Raw genomic sequence first — 14,365 nt, forward strand, 5'->3', positions numbered from 1 at the left:
GGAGGCATCCCTCTCCCAGGATTAGATGAACCGCCCTCTAGGGGCATGCTGGACACAGAACCCAGCCCCCCAGAGCCCACGCTCCCAGCCACTTCCCTGTGGGGTTATCATTCTCTAGACTACTGTCCACCTGCTTGAGTCATATCCCAAAGAGGGACAGTCCCACTACGCCTTGATTATTTAAATAGCCACACTAAGCCTACTCACCTCACCCTGCCTGGTGGTTCCCCAGGAACTACAAAGAAGGCTCAAGTGCCTGGAGCATGTGTGTTAGGGACCCAGTGAACACTGGCTGAATGAATAAATAAAAGAACACCTAGCTCTGGATGTCAGCTCCACCATTTAATAGCTGGATGAGCTTGGCTAAGTGACTTAACCTCTCTGAGCCTCAGTTTCCTTAGCAGTTAGATGGGAATGGTAAGAGCTGCTTTGCATTTAGGTCATGGGAACCGATTGCTATGGTAACAGCATATGCATAAACACAATACATGCAGGTGTTCTTAGCTCTTAGAATGAAGTCAGTGAGCTGGGATGTGAGATTTCATCTCCACTTGCCAGGAGCTCACTCAGGGACTCTAAAACCACCCTTTCCCTCCCCTGACTGGCGCGATAGCACCCCTGGCCACCCCTGCTCTGGGCACAGAGGTCCCTCTGCAGCTCCAGCCTCCAGTGCAGTCTGATAGCAGTGCCGGCCCCACCCACACCCCAGACCAGGGGCAGCCTGTGCCTGGATTCCCGCTCCGGAGGAGGGGCGTGTGTGAGGTTGGGTGAACAGCTCCCTTCAAGGCTCATGCTGCCCTAGAGCAGGGGGCAGATGGAGCAGTCCCCACAATGGAACGCAAGTGGCCAGGGAGGAGGCCTCCACTCCCCGATGAGACTGAAAGGACAGCCTTGTATTCAAGGAATGCCATTCATTCCTAAAATAAAAAAACAACTTCCATTCATGGGTTCATTCATTCACAAATGATCATGGAGTGCTCACTGGAGTCAGGCACGGTTATGGTGGCACCGGACGTGGCTCTGTCACTAGTGAGGAAAGGCAAAGCACGATTCAGAGGCCTGTCCACTCTTGGCATTGCAAGAGATTCAGAAGCACACAGTTTATTTAAACTGAGATCTGCAGGACCTGAACTGAATATTATGCCTAAAACCAAAGGTCTACACCCGTGCCGGCAATGTGCCTGCTGCAAAGAGCAAAAGATTATGCGAAAAAGAAATATGTAGAAATAATATTTGGAACTTTCTGGGTAATCCTTGGCAGGCAAGCAGAATTTCTGTAGCAGCATTCTTAGGAGACTTGCCTAAGGAAAACTCAGTATTAAATATATTTTCCTGAAAGTTACAAAATATTTTGGAGCACAGGTGGCCCTGGGTTTCCTTTCTAGTCCTGCTTCATACTAGCTGCGTGACTTTGGTTTAGACACTTGACTTCTCTGAGCTTCAGCCTCTTGTATAAAATAAGCACAATCCCTACCATATAGTTTTGTTAGGAGGGATGAGATAATGCATGTAAAGTGCTTAAGCCAACGCCTTGCACAGAGTAAGTAAAAAGTAAATGAGCTCTCTTCTTTAAGTTGCTATTGCTAAGTGATGAATTATCCCCCATATTGGTGGCCCTCCAGCATGGTGTTCTTGGGCTAGCCAGTCTTGCCACATGACATCTGACTTCCTGAGAGCCATCATCCAAGGAGGACTGGATGGAAGTCTCAGGGCTAATCCTTAGCTTCTTTGAAAGCCAGAGGCTTCACTTCTGCCAAACTCTACTGGTCAAAGCTTTAACAAGCCAGCCCAGATGCGTTTGCCAGCTTTTCATTGCTGTGACAAATACCTGAGAATAGCAACTTCAGGGAGAAAAGATTTTGTTATAGTTTGGGTGTGAGATGTCTCCCAAAAGTTCATGTGTGAGAGAATGCAGGAAGGTTCAGAGGAGAAATGATCGGATTGTGAGAGTCTTAATCCAATCAGCGAATTAATACTTAATGGGTGTAACTGAGTGGTAAGTGAAGTGGTAGGGTGTGGCTGGAGGGGGCGGGGATTGGGGTGTGGCTATGGGGTATATATTTTGTACCTTGAGAGTGGAGAGCCCTCTCTTTCTGCTTCCTGATCACCATGTGAATCGCTTCCCTCTGCCACTCTCTCCCGCCATGATGTTCAGCCTCACCTCAAGGCCTGAGGAATGGAGCTAGCCTTCTATGGACTAAGACCGCTGAAACCGTGAGCCCTCAAATGAACTTTTCCCCAATTGTGCTGGTTGGGTACTTTAGTCACAGCAGCAAAAAAGTCGACCGAAAGAGATTTTTTGGCTCATGAATTCAAAGTCTCAGTCCATGGTGGGCTGGCCTCTCTGCTCTGGGCCTGAGGTGAGACAGAACATCATGGCAGAGGGCATGGTGGAGGACAGCTCACAGCAGCTGGGGAGCAGAGAAGAAGGAGAGGAGGGCACAGGGACAAGAGTACCCTTCCGGACATGCCCCAGGAACCTACTTCCTCCAAGTGTGGCTCACCACCTACGGCTTCCACCACCTCCCAAGGGCCTATGCAGCTACCCATGGACTAATCCAAGGGGGAGGTCAAAGCCCACACGATCTACTCACCCCACATCCCCCTCCCTGGGACCAAGTCTTCAGCACAGGAGCACTGTTCTAAAGCACAACACCAGACTTGAAGGGAGGGTCCATGGAAGGATGTCAAAGATTCCTGGAGAAAAGGTTAAAAATGGCCACAACTCTGATGGTCTTGCTCTGGTTGAGCCATCCATAGCATCCACCCCATATCACACACTGTTAAGTGGCCCTGGGCTCAAGGGGACTGAGCCATTATGATATGTGACGAAACCCTTGTTTCCTACTTTTCTAAAACATGATGTACTCGTAGAAAATTCCAGATCCAGCAAGGCCAGCAGATCAGAAGATGACCACTAGGAAAGAGCCCTTGTTCCTCAGAGTTCCCCGAGGAAGGGGCAGGCCATGCCATGAGGGCCACACAGGGAAGCACTCCGTGGAGGCAGAGGGAGAATTCTCATGACTTAACCTACAAAACAGCTCTTATGAACACCATTCAATGGAAATAGAGGCTCAGAGAGGTTAAGTATCTTAGCTAAGGCCACCCAGCTATTCAGTGGTTGAGCTGACATTCAGAGCTGTCCTCATTCATTCAACCAGTGTTACCTGAGTCCTGGAGGTGTCTGTTCCAGGCACTGGTCTAGCACTGTGGATAGCACCATAAATAAGGTGGATAAAGTCCTTCTCCTTCTATCCTAGTGGAAGCATGAGGGAAGAGACTATAACTTGGAGACATCTCTGCAAATCCATGGATTATAGTCAGCCCTCCATATTCCCAGGTTTTCAGTCTGGATTCAACCAACCACAGATCAAAGTTGTTAAAAGAAATTTTGTCTGTACTGAGCATGTAGAGATGTCACCGTTCCCTATCCAGCGCAGCAACCACTTATATTCCATTGGCATCGTCATAGTATTAAAAGTAATCTAAGAATGATGTAAAGGACACCTGAGGGCGCTCGTAGGTTCTGTGCAAACACTACACCATGTCATATTAGGGAGTTGGGTTTCTGTGGATTTGGGTACCCAGGGGAAGGGGTCCTGGGACCAACGCCCTGCAGATTTGTTGACTTAGAGAAGCCTTGGGAAGCAGGTAAAAGAGGGCACAGTGAGAGGAGTGATGGAGAGGTGGGTGAAAGCTGAGGCTGCCCTTGAATTCTGGGTGCTCTCTCCTCCGACAGTTGGCTTATATGCATGTGCCTGGGAATGGGATTTGACCAGGACATCATGGTGTCACCAGAACTAAAAGATCTACGCAAACTAGGGATCTGTTGGTTGAGAAAAGGAGTAACAGATAGGCTGGGAGAACAAATGCTGAAGGAAGAATCAGGACAACTGGGTTCTGATTCTAACTTGGTTGCTTATTTGCTGTGCAACTTTGTATCAGCTGCTCGACCTGACTGGACCCCATCTCTTTAACAGTGCATGCCACTTCCTGATGAGGAAAAGAATGTAAGAAAAGCTGCTCTGTACCTGTCACACCCCTGAGTGTCTGACACCCCCCTCTCTCCTCTCACTTTGTGGATTGACCAGAGTCTCTCTCCAGAGCAGGTTCAGGGAAAACAGGTCAAGGAGAGTGAATAATGCTCGCTTTTCCCTAGGCTGCCCCGAGCCTTGGTCTTCCCTTCCTCCTCCTGCCCTGGTGGTGCCCGGGACCCCTCTCTGTTGCCACTGATAGCAGCTTGATATTGAGCTACCCCTTTGTCGAGCAGAATTTAATGCAGTCTCCATTCTTGGCACTGGGTGGCCTGGGACTCCCCAGCTGCCTCTGTCTCTATCGCCAGTCTCCATGCTTGCCTCTCTTTGTGGCTGCGATTCCTGCTTAAAGGCTTTGGGTTATCCCTTTCAAGCACGTGTGCCCCTTCAAATCCATTTCCCCACTGGCACCTTTGGCTTTGTTGGAGCAACCTGTTGGCTTTTCCGAGCAGGCGGTATAACCACTCCCTGCCCCCGCCCCATCCCGCTGCCTACCCTGCCCGGGGTCTCCCCTTGTTTCCCAAGCTTATGTCTTTCTGGGGTCCCCCAGCTCGGGTTTTTCATTTCCTGCTGCTGGGGCTGGTCTTTGGCTGCTGTGTGCGGTCCAAATTCGTCCTTTCTCGCCACTCTGTATCCTTCCGCGGACTTCTCCGTGATTGGTGAACTCCCTATAGACGGTGGAGTCTCTCACAGTGTCATTTGCAGACTTCTCTGCTCTAAAGTCACTTGACTCAGAATCTCTGGGCAGAACCTTCATGATGTATGTGTGCCAACATGTGCTTTGTCTATGGGAGATACACAAAAATTGCGAGACACACAGATAGAACTTATGCATGAGTCCTGCATACGTGCAAAAGCGGTATTTCGGAGTTTTATAGAAAGGAGACTGGCTGTCACTCCCCTGTCCTAACCCACAGCACACACAGCTAATTGATCGCTCTCTATTTTGGAATACATGCCTCTGTGTTCACGCAGCCGGTGTATTATAGAGCTGTCATGGACTTAGATCTTTCACTTATTCAATGTATTTTCACTGAGCGCTTCTATGGTTTGAAGGCTGGTTCCCTCTGAAACAGGTTGAAATTTTATTGCCATGGTAACAGTATTAAGAGGTGCAGCGGTAGGTGTCAGGCCACGAGGGCTCTTCCCTCGTGGATGGATTTATGTCATTATCTCGGGAGTGGGTTAGTTATCTTGGGGGTGGACTTGTTATGAGGAGGGGGCTCTGGTTCCCTTTTCCTCTCTCTCTTCTGCATCCCGTCTTGCCCTGTTGTGATGTAGTGCCCCAGGTCTGCCTCGCCAACCAAACTATCAGCTCACTTGCAGGAAGGGGTGTCTCCGCCCAGCACTCAGCTCTGTACCAGGCCTGTGACAGGGCTCAGTCGCTGTGTGATGCCCTGACGTTTCAAACCAAGAGACCAAAATTTCCATGTCTCTGGGCTCTTTGAATTCAGTGGTGCAAAACAAAACACACACACACACAAAACAAAACAAACAAACGAACAACCCCCCAGTCAAGAACAAACAAAAACAATAACCAAATTCTAGATAGCTTCTTTGGCCTGCTTAGTCTGACTAATAACTCAGAGAAAAAAAGATGTGAAGACCTAGATTAAGCACTTGGAGGTGAGTAAAGTAGATTTGAGCACATACTCATTTAAATATTTCCCCTACCCAAACTCTAAAAAAGTACGGTAAAGGAATCAAAAAGCAAATCTCCTAAGGGCAGAGACGGTGAGAGGGGGGATGGTGGCAGTAAAAGATGTCACTGAAGAGAGAGGGTGGAGAGGTAAACAGGAATTGACTTATCAGAGGAGAGGAGGCTGAAGCCAGCCTGCCCGGATGGGGACAGAACCAGGGGACAGGGCCAGGGGACAGATGCCACCCTGGAGTACACTTATTCATACAGCAGCACCCTAGAAACTCTCAGAAATTACAGGCATGAGGTATTCCTGGAAGAAAACTTTAGGAGCTCTAAGCAATAGGAGAGTTCAAAGATCTTTCTAGAAATCAGGCAGACCCCATGATTTCTTCTCCCATTTTGTGTAGCAGTCAGTCTTCCCTCCTGCATCATGGGTGGCCAATTCCAGACAGACCCGTTACAGCATCACTAGCTTCCAGGACACCAGCTGTGTGGAGGGCTGATGTGTTAAAGCTGAGGGACAGTCTACCTTCTGCACAGATTCCATCCTCATTCCTCCCCCTTCTGCCACTTGGTCCCCTGAAAACTGAACTCTAGGACTTATACCTCTTGGCAGGAGTTTGGGATTGCTACCAAAGCAAACCAACCAGTTAGGAAAAGAGTTTCAGAGAATGGTGCTGTGGGGCTGAGTGGGGGTGGGGAGGGTCCTAATTAAAAAACTGACTTAGCACATTTTTGCCCATGGTGGAATCTCCTGTATGTGCCATCCTTGCATGCAGGGATTCCAACTGGCTTCTAACACTGATCAATAAATATAATCAGATAACCAAGGATTATGAGCTTTTAAGGAAAACTTTCATATGAAGACTGGACAAAAAAATGCAGAAAAGAAGAAAAACATCACAACAAATTAATGTAATCAGTATAATAAAAGAGACGATAGCTACAAAACAAGAACAGGAGATTTTTTTTTTTTTTTTTAAAAAGCACTCTGAAAGCAAAATCAAGCTCTTGAAAATTAAAAATAAGTTTAATATAGAATAGTTGAATAGAAAGTTTGGAAGAGGCATTGATGACATTCCTATGATAGTAGATATAAAACACAAAGTAGCAGAAAATAGGAAATATATGTTAAGAAAATTATAGTATCAGCCAGGATGTCTAATGTTTCAAGGGGAAATATAGAGGTAGGGAATCTTCAAAAGAGCACCCTGAATGTCTTACTAAAATTGAAGGGTGCAAGCTTCCTGACTGAGAGTCTATGGAGTGTGCAGGGTGCAGTTCTCACACACAGAGCACACCACAAATACGACACACGTGCCTTACACACTCACGTTATGCTGCATTGCTCATACCCCACATATGCAATATATGCAGCACACAAGATGTGCCACACACACATTCACAAGTATGAATGAGCTCAAAAGGAGAAATGTGAATTTTCAGAACACTGAGCTGCAAGACAGAATCCTAGACTTTTCCAGAGTGAGAGAAAAATGGAAAACAGAACATATACAGCAAGTCACAAGGCAGAAAAATCCTGTGATCATCCTCCAGGGTGTGGCCTCCTGGAGATGCCTGGAGTCAGGGATGAGAAAGGATGTGAACTATAGGTTTTAAAACAGGCTAAGTATAGACACTTTTTATGGGCCTCTCTTTAAGATGCTGCTTACAGTAGAAATGTGAGGAGTCCCAAAAGGTCTTCTGAGGTCTTCAATGTGCCACTTCACAGGCCAAATCCTTAGCCTGGATTTGAGGGTCCTCAGGGTTTGCTCTCTTGGCAGTACCCTGCGAACTTAGGGACTAGTGGTCAGTGAGTGAGTTTGGAGGCAAAACTCTCTTTCCTTTAAGAAGGATCATAGAGTCAGTCCATGGAGCAGCATGAGAGCAGCTCCTCTGCCTGTGACTTGCGGTGACCCTGTTCAGTTTTAGTGTGAAAAATTGCTTTGCCCTTGGAGGGGGGCCCTTTCCAGTGATAGTGAAGTCCTGCACAAGAGCCACCTGGGTCCTCCTTACCAAGCACAGACGCTGAACCTTCTGTGGTCCATGCGGCCCTTAACCAGGAGCCCCCCGGGCCCTGTGGAGAGGCGGGTGGGAACACTGCTGGAGGTGGGCAATTATCCCTGCTGGGTCCTGTTGACCCCGGAATTCACCAACTGCCTCTGGGGCTGGTCCAGCATCCCTTTTCCCTCCCTTCCAAAGATGAGCAGGGGCGCCCCACGTGGTGGACTGACATGGGCCTGAATCTCTGCCTGGCCTCTTGCAGTGCATTTCACAATTTCTCTGGGCCTCTTTCCATTAGTAGCAAATGGAAGGGACTGAACAGCAGAATTCTAGAATCATTTTCAGGCTCAGGCCTCTGTCAGCTCTGGGGACAAGAGGAGCATAGACTTTCTCACTTGCTAGGCTTGAGGGTAACTCGGTGAAATAGAAGAGCTGAGCACTCCTGGAGATGGGCAGGAAGGGGAAGTCTGGGGAGTGGGTGTCCCAGGAGAGGGCCACTGGGCCAGGCCAGGGGTAGGGGACAGGCAATCCTGCCCTGAGAGTGGGGGTGGGGGCCTGAGGTGAATCTCAAGGAGGACTTTGCCTGTGGGTGTTTCTTTCTGGGTTTCACGTGTGTTCATTGAGATGGGACAGGAGCGCCCTGTTTGGGGAGCTGCTGTTGACCGTGCCTGTTGACAGGCAGCCCTTGGCTGCTGCCTGGAGATTTATTTTGTTGAGACAGCGAGACTTGCAGCCCTTTCTCATCTGGGCCTTTGTCCATGCTGGGCTCATCCTCTTGAGCTCCTAATTATCCTTTGTGACCTAGCTCCAGTGACATGTTCTGCGGGATGACTTCTTTGGACCCTTCGCGCACATGCCCTCTACGCAGTTTGGAGTGAACGAAGGGGATGAATCAGGCTGTGACACACAGCCTCTGGAACCTTGGGACCATTAGACAGCTGTGCCACCTGCCATGCACATGCTTAGTCTCATCTTACCTCTGAAGCTACCCTTGCCTGGTGCTGACCCGCCTCCGTCAGGCCTCAGAAGAGTGAAAAGTTTGTCTTCCTAGCTCCGAAGCCACGGGGCCCAAGAGAGCTGTGCCAGCTGTAAGATGACTTGTTAGATCAGCAACTGTGAGGGACAGAAACATCTGTTGGCACTCCGTGTCACTAATCATTCTCACAGTTTCCATCCTGACTGCTGACATCTGCAGCTGAACCCAGAGTTCTGTGATCTGAAGCTGCATTTCGGTAAAGTGCCACTTTAAGTGCATGTCAGAGCACTCAGTGTCTGTTGCCTGGCCTGGCCCCGGGGCAGCTAAGCAGGCAGGCAGCTGCCACAGGTGATGGTGGCGGTAACAGCCCAGTGCAACGAAGTGGGCAACCTACTCTCTAAGTTCTGAGTGTTGCATGAGGCTGTCTCCTGACACCATGTGTCCTTGTTGACAGCTTATACTCTGACAGGTTGTGTAAAATGATGTTTTAAGGATGTCACTGAAAGTGTAGTCATACTTGATTTGTGGACAGTCAGAGAAATAGGGTTTAGAGATAAAGATATGAGATTCTGTGAATCAAGAAGAAATTTCAGTGAAACAAATCTGACAAGAGATTATAGCCTTCATATATAAAAAGCACTTGCAAATCAATAAAATATAATAGAAAAATAAAGACATAAATGCTTCTTAGAAGAACTATAAATGAGCAATAAATACAGAAACATGTTCAGCTTTGCTAATAAGTATACATACAGAAGTGATAAAATCTTAATTTTCACCTATTAAAGTGATAACACCAACTTTAAAAATAATTGTCAATTTTGGTGAAAGTGGACTAAGATAGTTGTGCATTCTTTTGGGAGTACAAACTGGTAATATTTTTCTGGAAACTAATTTTGCAGTGTTTATCTGAAACACTCAAAAATCTTCCTAATACTTGATCTGCAATTTCTCTCCTAGGAATGCCTGCCAAGGAAATAAAAACTGGGACAAAGATTTACATACAAAGATGTTTATTGCATAATTATTTGGAAGCAAGTCAAATGTCCCACTGTAGTGGAATTGTTAAACTGTGATATAATTTGCAGTGAAATATCATGCAATTATTAAAGCAATGCCTTTGAAGAATTTTAAATGACACAAGAAAATACTCATAAGATCATTTTATGTGAAAGAAACTGGAGAGAAAACTATGTATGTTGTAAATTCAATGATGTAAATACTGCCCCCCTTAAATTCTATTGTCGGAAGAAATATTGGGAGAAAAAAACAACAGTTATCTCTGGATCATGGAATGATGGGTAATATAAGTTTTCTTTCACACATTTTCCAAGTTTTCCAGACTTTCTATAATAAGCATATTTGGAATTTATCCACTCACATATTAATTCACTCAATGCATTCATTGGGTGCTTCCTCTGTTCCTGGCACTGCTCCAGGCGTGAATTTGAGATTTCTCACAGACATTTTGCTCTGGTTGCAGGTGTAGGGAGCAGACTGCCAGTTTCCTCTTGATTTTCATGCTCAGATCTGAGGATGAAATAAGGGCTGATTCGAGTGCCTTTATCGTCATGTGCTGCTGAAGGTGAAGCCAGGTATGTGAAGGGCCCCGGCTGAGTACTGTGCTAGGGTGTGGATGTGGTTTGTCCCTTCCCAAGCTCATGCTGAAACTGGATTCCCAAAGTTACGTATTGTGAGGTGGTGGGCTTTAAGCAGTGGGTAGGTCCTTAAGAGGGTTTAATGCCTTTCTTGTGGTAGAGGTCGGGACAGGGTTAATGTTTGTGGGAATGAGTTCCTGGTCTTGGGACTGAATTAGTTACTGAGAGAATGGGTTGTCATAAAACCAAGCCACGCTTGTGTGGTGCCTCTTTTATGTGTGCCTGCTTGTCTTGTCTTCCGCCATGAGCTGGAGGGCAAGACCCCCATGGGCACCATGCCCTTCGATGTCCCAGCCTCCAGAACTATGAGTTGAAATGAATCTTTTTTCCTTTATAAATCATACAGTCTCAGGTATTTGGTTATAGCAACGGAAAGCAAACTGGAGAAGACCTGGTACCCCTTAATTGTATCTTAACTGGGAAATGTACATACACATGTAGAAAGTCCCTCCCCTGTCTTCTCACCAGTCCAAATCGCACCCAAAGTGTGCAGAAGTGTACAGTCAAGAGGGATCCCCTCTTCTCTATCTTGCTCCACCCCATCTGCTCTTATCTATAGAAGTTACCACAAGAAATGACTTCTGCATTTATATATTATGCAGCTATGGAATACTACAATCCTAGGGACAGCTGTGATCATGCCCATTTGTCACACAAAGGGCAACGTTCAAAGAGTAGATTGCTGCCCTCACAGGCAGACCAGGGAGGCAGACTTGGTCCACCCAGTGCCAGCATCCAGGCCTCTGTTGACCCTCTGTGCTCGAGTCCAGCCCGACAGCTCTGCTCGGCTTAGGTAGAACATGTCGGGGGATGGCTGAACGGGGCTGTGAATATCAAAGCCACTCTGTTTTGTTTCCCCTACTTCTTGAGTCCCGTTCAGTGGGTTGGCCTCAGCTTTGCCCTAGATGCCAACCTGGCAGCCCAATGGCTTTTGTCCTCAATTTGAGTTGAGAGCCAAGTTCTACCTCACTGGAGTCACAAGCGGGGTCATGATGGAGGTATCCAGCCTCCTCCTGCTGCTCGGGAGGCAGGAAGTACTGCCCCCCTCATCCCCTCACCCCCGTAACTCTGTCTTCACCCACTGGTTGCTGACTTGCCTGTCCCTGGGTGTGGCAGTCGGCAAGTCGTGGAAGAGGCTACAGCTTTTCTTAGCAGCCTGAGGCCTGCTGATGTGAGTCTGGCTGGGTGGTGCAGCTGCCTCTCACTTTGGTGGGCACTTTGGGGAGTCCTTGAGAGGCTTCCTGGGCCTCTGTGAGCGTTCTCTAGAGGTGACCAGTCCTGACAACTCACAGGGCTTTACTCTGTGGGAGGATCCATTTCAGTGTGAGCCTGACGGTTCACCCAAACAATTCATCTTACACACACACACACTAACACACACTAAAAAATACACGTAGCCTTCTATACTACAAGTCTAGGTCCCTCAACAAGTAGGCCAGGTAAAAATCCTAATGACTTTTACATTTGGGTATTTTTTTAAAATTCCTATATCATAAAATGAAGATATAATAATTCACAAGGCATAAAACCCACCCATCGTGTTGAGAGTGTACAACTCCGTGGGTCTAGTGTATTCAGAGTTGTGCAAACTGTACTACAAGCTAATTTTAGAATATTTTCTCAGTTGAAAGACGGACCATCTCTAACAATGTGAATAGATCATCGTGAATGTTTTAGGTGTGTGTTTTATGGATGAAAAAATTCTCGACTCAAAGATGGGGCATCTGCCATGGGGTCTGTGACTGCTTGGTTCTTGGTCAGAACTCAGAGCCTGGTGTTCCGACTCTCCCAGTGGGAGCTGACTCCCTCAAGTTGTCTGTGCTGGCTGGCCCCGTTCACCATGGCTCAGGGTCATGACTGGCCTCTGTCTAGAATCACCTCGACACCAACTCCCGTGAATTGAGAACCACCTTGGTGCCAATCACAGGGCCATCTATGTACTCCTTTGTGCATATTATCTTTAAGCATGATGGAAGAAAATCACATCATGTACCACCGCAAAAATGGGAAGCTATACTCATGTATGTATGCTGTGTCAGAATACACTCTACTGTCATGTATATCTAAAAAGAACAAATTAAAAAATATGAAAAAGAGTAGATAATGATTAATATGGATGGATGTTGTAAGCCTTACCTTTCAAGATGTCATAGAAAAGAACCCAAATAAATGCTAGTAAGAAGCCCACACATGAAGAACAGCATTATTTATAATTGCCCCAAACTGGGAACAACCCAAATGTCCATCAAAGGATGAGTGAACAAACAAAAAGAGGTACATTCTTACAATGGAATGTAATAAAGTCTTGAAAAGGAAAGAAGTATTGGTATCTGCTTTAGCAGTCAAAGAAGTCAGACCTAAAAGGGCAAGTATTATTTCCTTCGATTTCTATAAAATGTCTAGAACAGGCAACTCCATAGAGACAGAAAGTAGACAAGTGTTAGGGACCAGGGGAGGGGAGGATGCAGAGTTACTGACTTTTCTCTTTGGGATGAAGAAATGTTCTAAAATTAGACTGTGGTATAATTTGCACAACTCTGAATATACTAGCACACGTGGAGTTTTAGTTTGGACTCTATGGGTGGATATTATATTCTGTGAATTATATCTCAGTTTTACGGTATAGGAATTAAACAAACAAACAAAAACAAACAAACAAACCAAATGGCAAAAGCCGTGAGGCTCTTACCTGTTTGCTTAGGGACCAGAGAGCCAACCATAAGAATTAATCAATGCACTCACTTTTGAAACAGAATTACAGACTGTGCTTGTGGTTCCAGAAATCCATTCCTTCTGGACCTCTGTGTTAGGACTGAGGCCTATTAGCTCCACATTGCCAGTCTGGTCTGCTGGAGATGTGAGAAGAAGTCATTTACTCTCAGTCAATCAAACGTGCTGAGGAGGCTCTCAAAGCAGCCAAGAGGAGGAGGGATTGTTTTCCTTTTCTAATGTTATTGAAGGCCCCACAGAGCAACTGGCCGCCTTTCCCCAGCCGGGTGAGGCCTCCCAGCAGGCAGCCAAGTGGCTGGAATCCTCAGCAAATCATCCTGACTGCTGGGACCATGAAATCTAGCCAGACCCCCAAAAGGTGACCCGCCGCCCCAGCGCCCTCTGAAGCCCTCTGGGGAGGCTGGCTCCCATTTTGGGTCCAGCGTGGCCGCAGAGGAATGCCAAACATCTCCGCGCCTGGCCGTCACAAGGCCACCAGGTGTTCTCAGGCCCCCTGAAGTCATCGCTGGGGAGGGGGCTCCTGGAAGCCCTCCCCAAGCCTCCCCACCTCTCTCACTCTCCTGTTTCTGCTTCACCACTGGCCCCAGGAATGGAGCACGCCATGGCTCTCTCCGTGGGTTGGGGGAGACCAGTGGAGGCCCATCGCTTTGCGGGTATCCTTTCTTAGGGAAATGGTTGGGCTAATTGGAGACAGGTGTCCCCAGGTGCTAACACGCAGACTCCCACTGGAGAAGTGGGTGCAAAGTGAAACCACATGGGCTACTTACAAATAAGCGAGGTGCGAGCCGCCTGGCCCCTGCTCCTTCTCCGGCCCTGCCCCTCTCCCTGCAGTCTGAAGAGGGAAGAGCCCCCAGACTCACACGTCCTGGGGTATGGTTATGGTTTCCGCCCAGTTCTCTGCTTGGTGGAGAAGAGCAAAGGGCAAGAGCCTGCTCTGAGCCTGTTCCCAGCCCCAGGTCTCAATCCTCACAGGTGGGGGCTGTTCCTTCTGCACCAGCTGGAGTCCTGAGGGGCGGGAGGGCAGCGAGTGCAAGTGGGTGCTTGGAGAGGAGCCCCAAGAACACGGGCTGCTCGTTTCCACATATACTCGAGGAGTCCATGTGTCCCGCAGGTTTGGAACTTTGGGGAAAAAATGTACCTGGGCATTTTCTAGCCTTAAACATTTGATTCCACCCCACACGTTCTACACGAGAACTCTGAGGTCCCGGGGGACCCGCTTCCCATGCGTGGAACCAGGAGGAGCACTGATGCCCGTGGGCTCCTGCTTGGGCTCTGTGGGTGAGAGGACAGGCACGGAGCACCAGCAGGGACAGGCTGGGGC

Source organism: Sciurus vulgaris, assembly GCF_902686455.1.
Source record: "Sciurus vulgaris genome assembly, chromosome: 3".
In the NCBI taxonomy this organism is placed as follows: domain Eukaryota; kingdom Metazoa; phylum Chordata; class Mammalia; order Rodentia; family Sciuridae; genus Sciurus; species Sciurus vulgaris.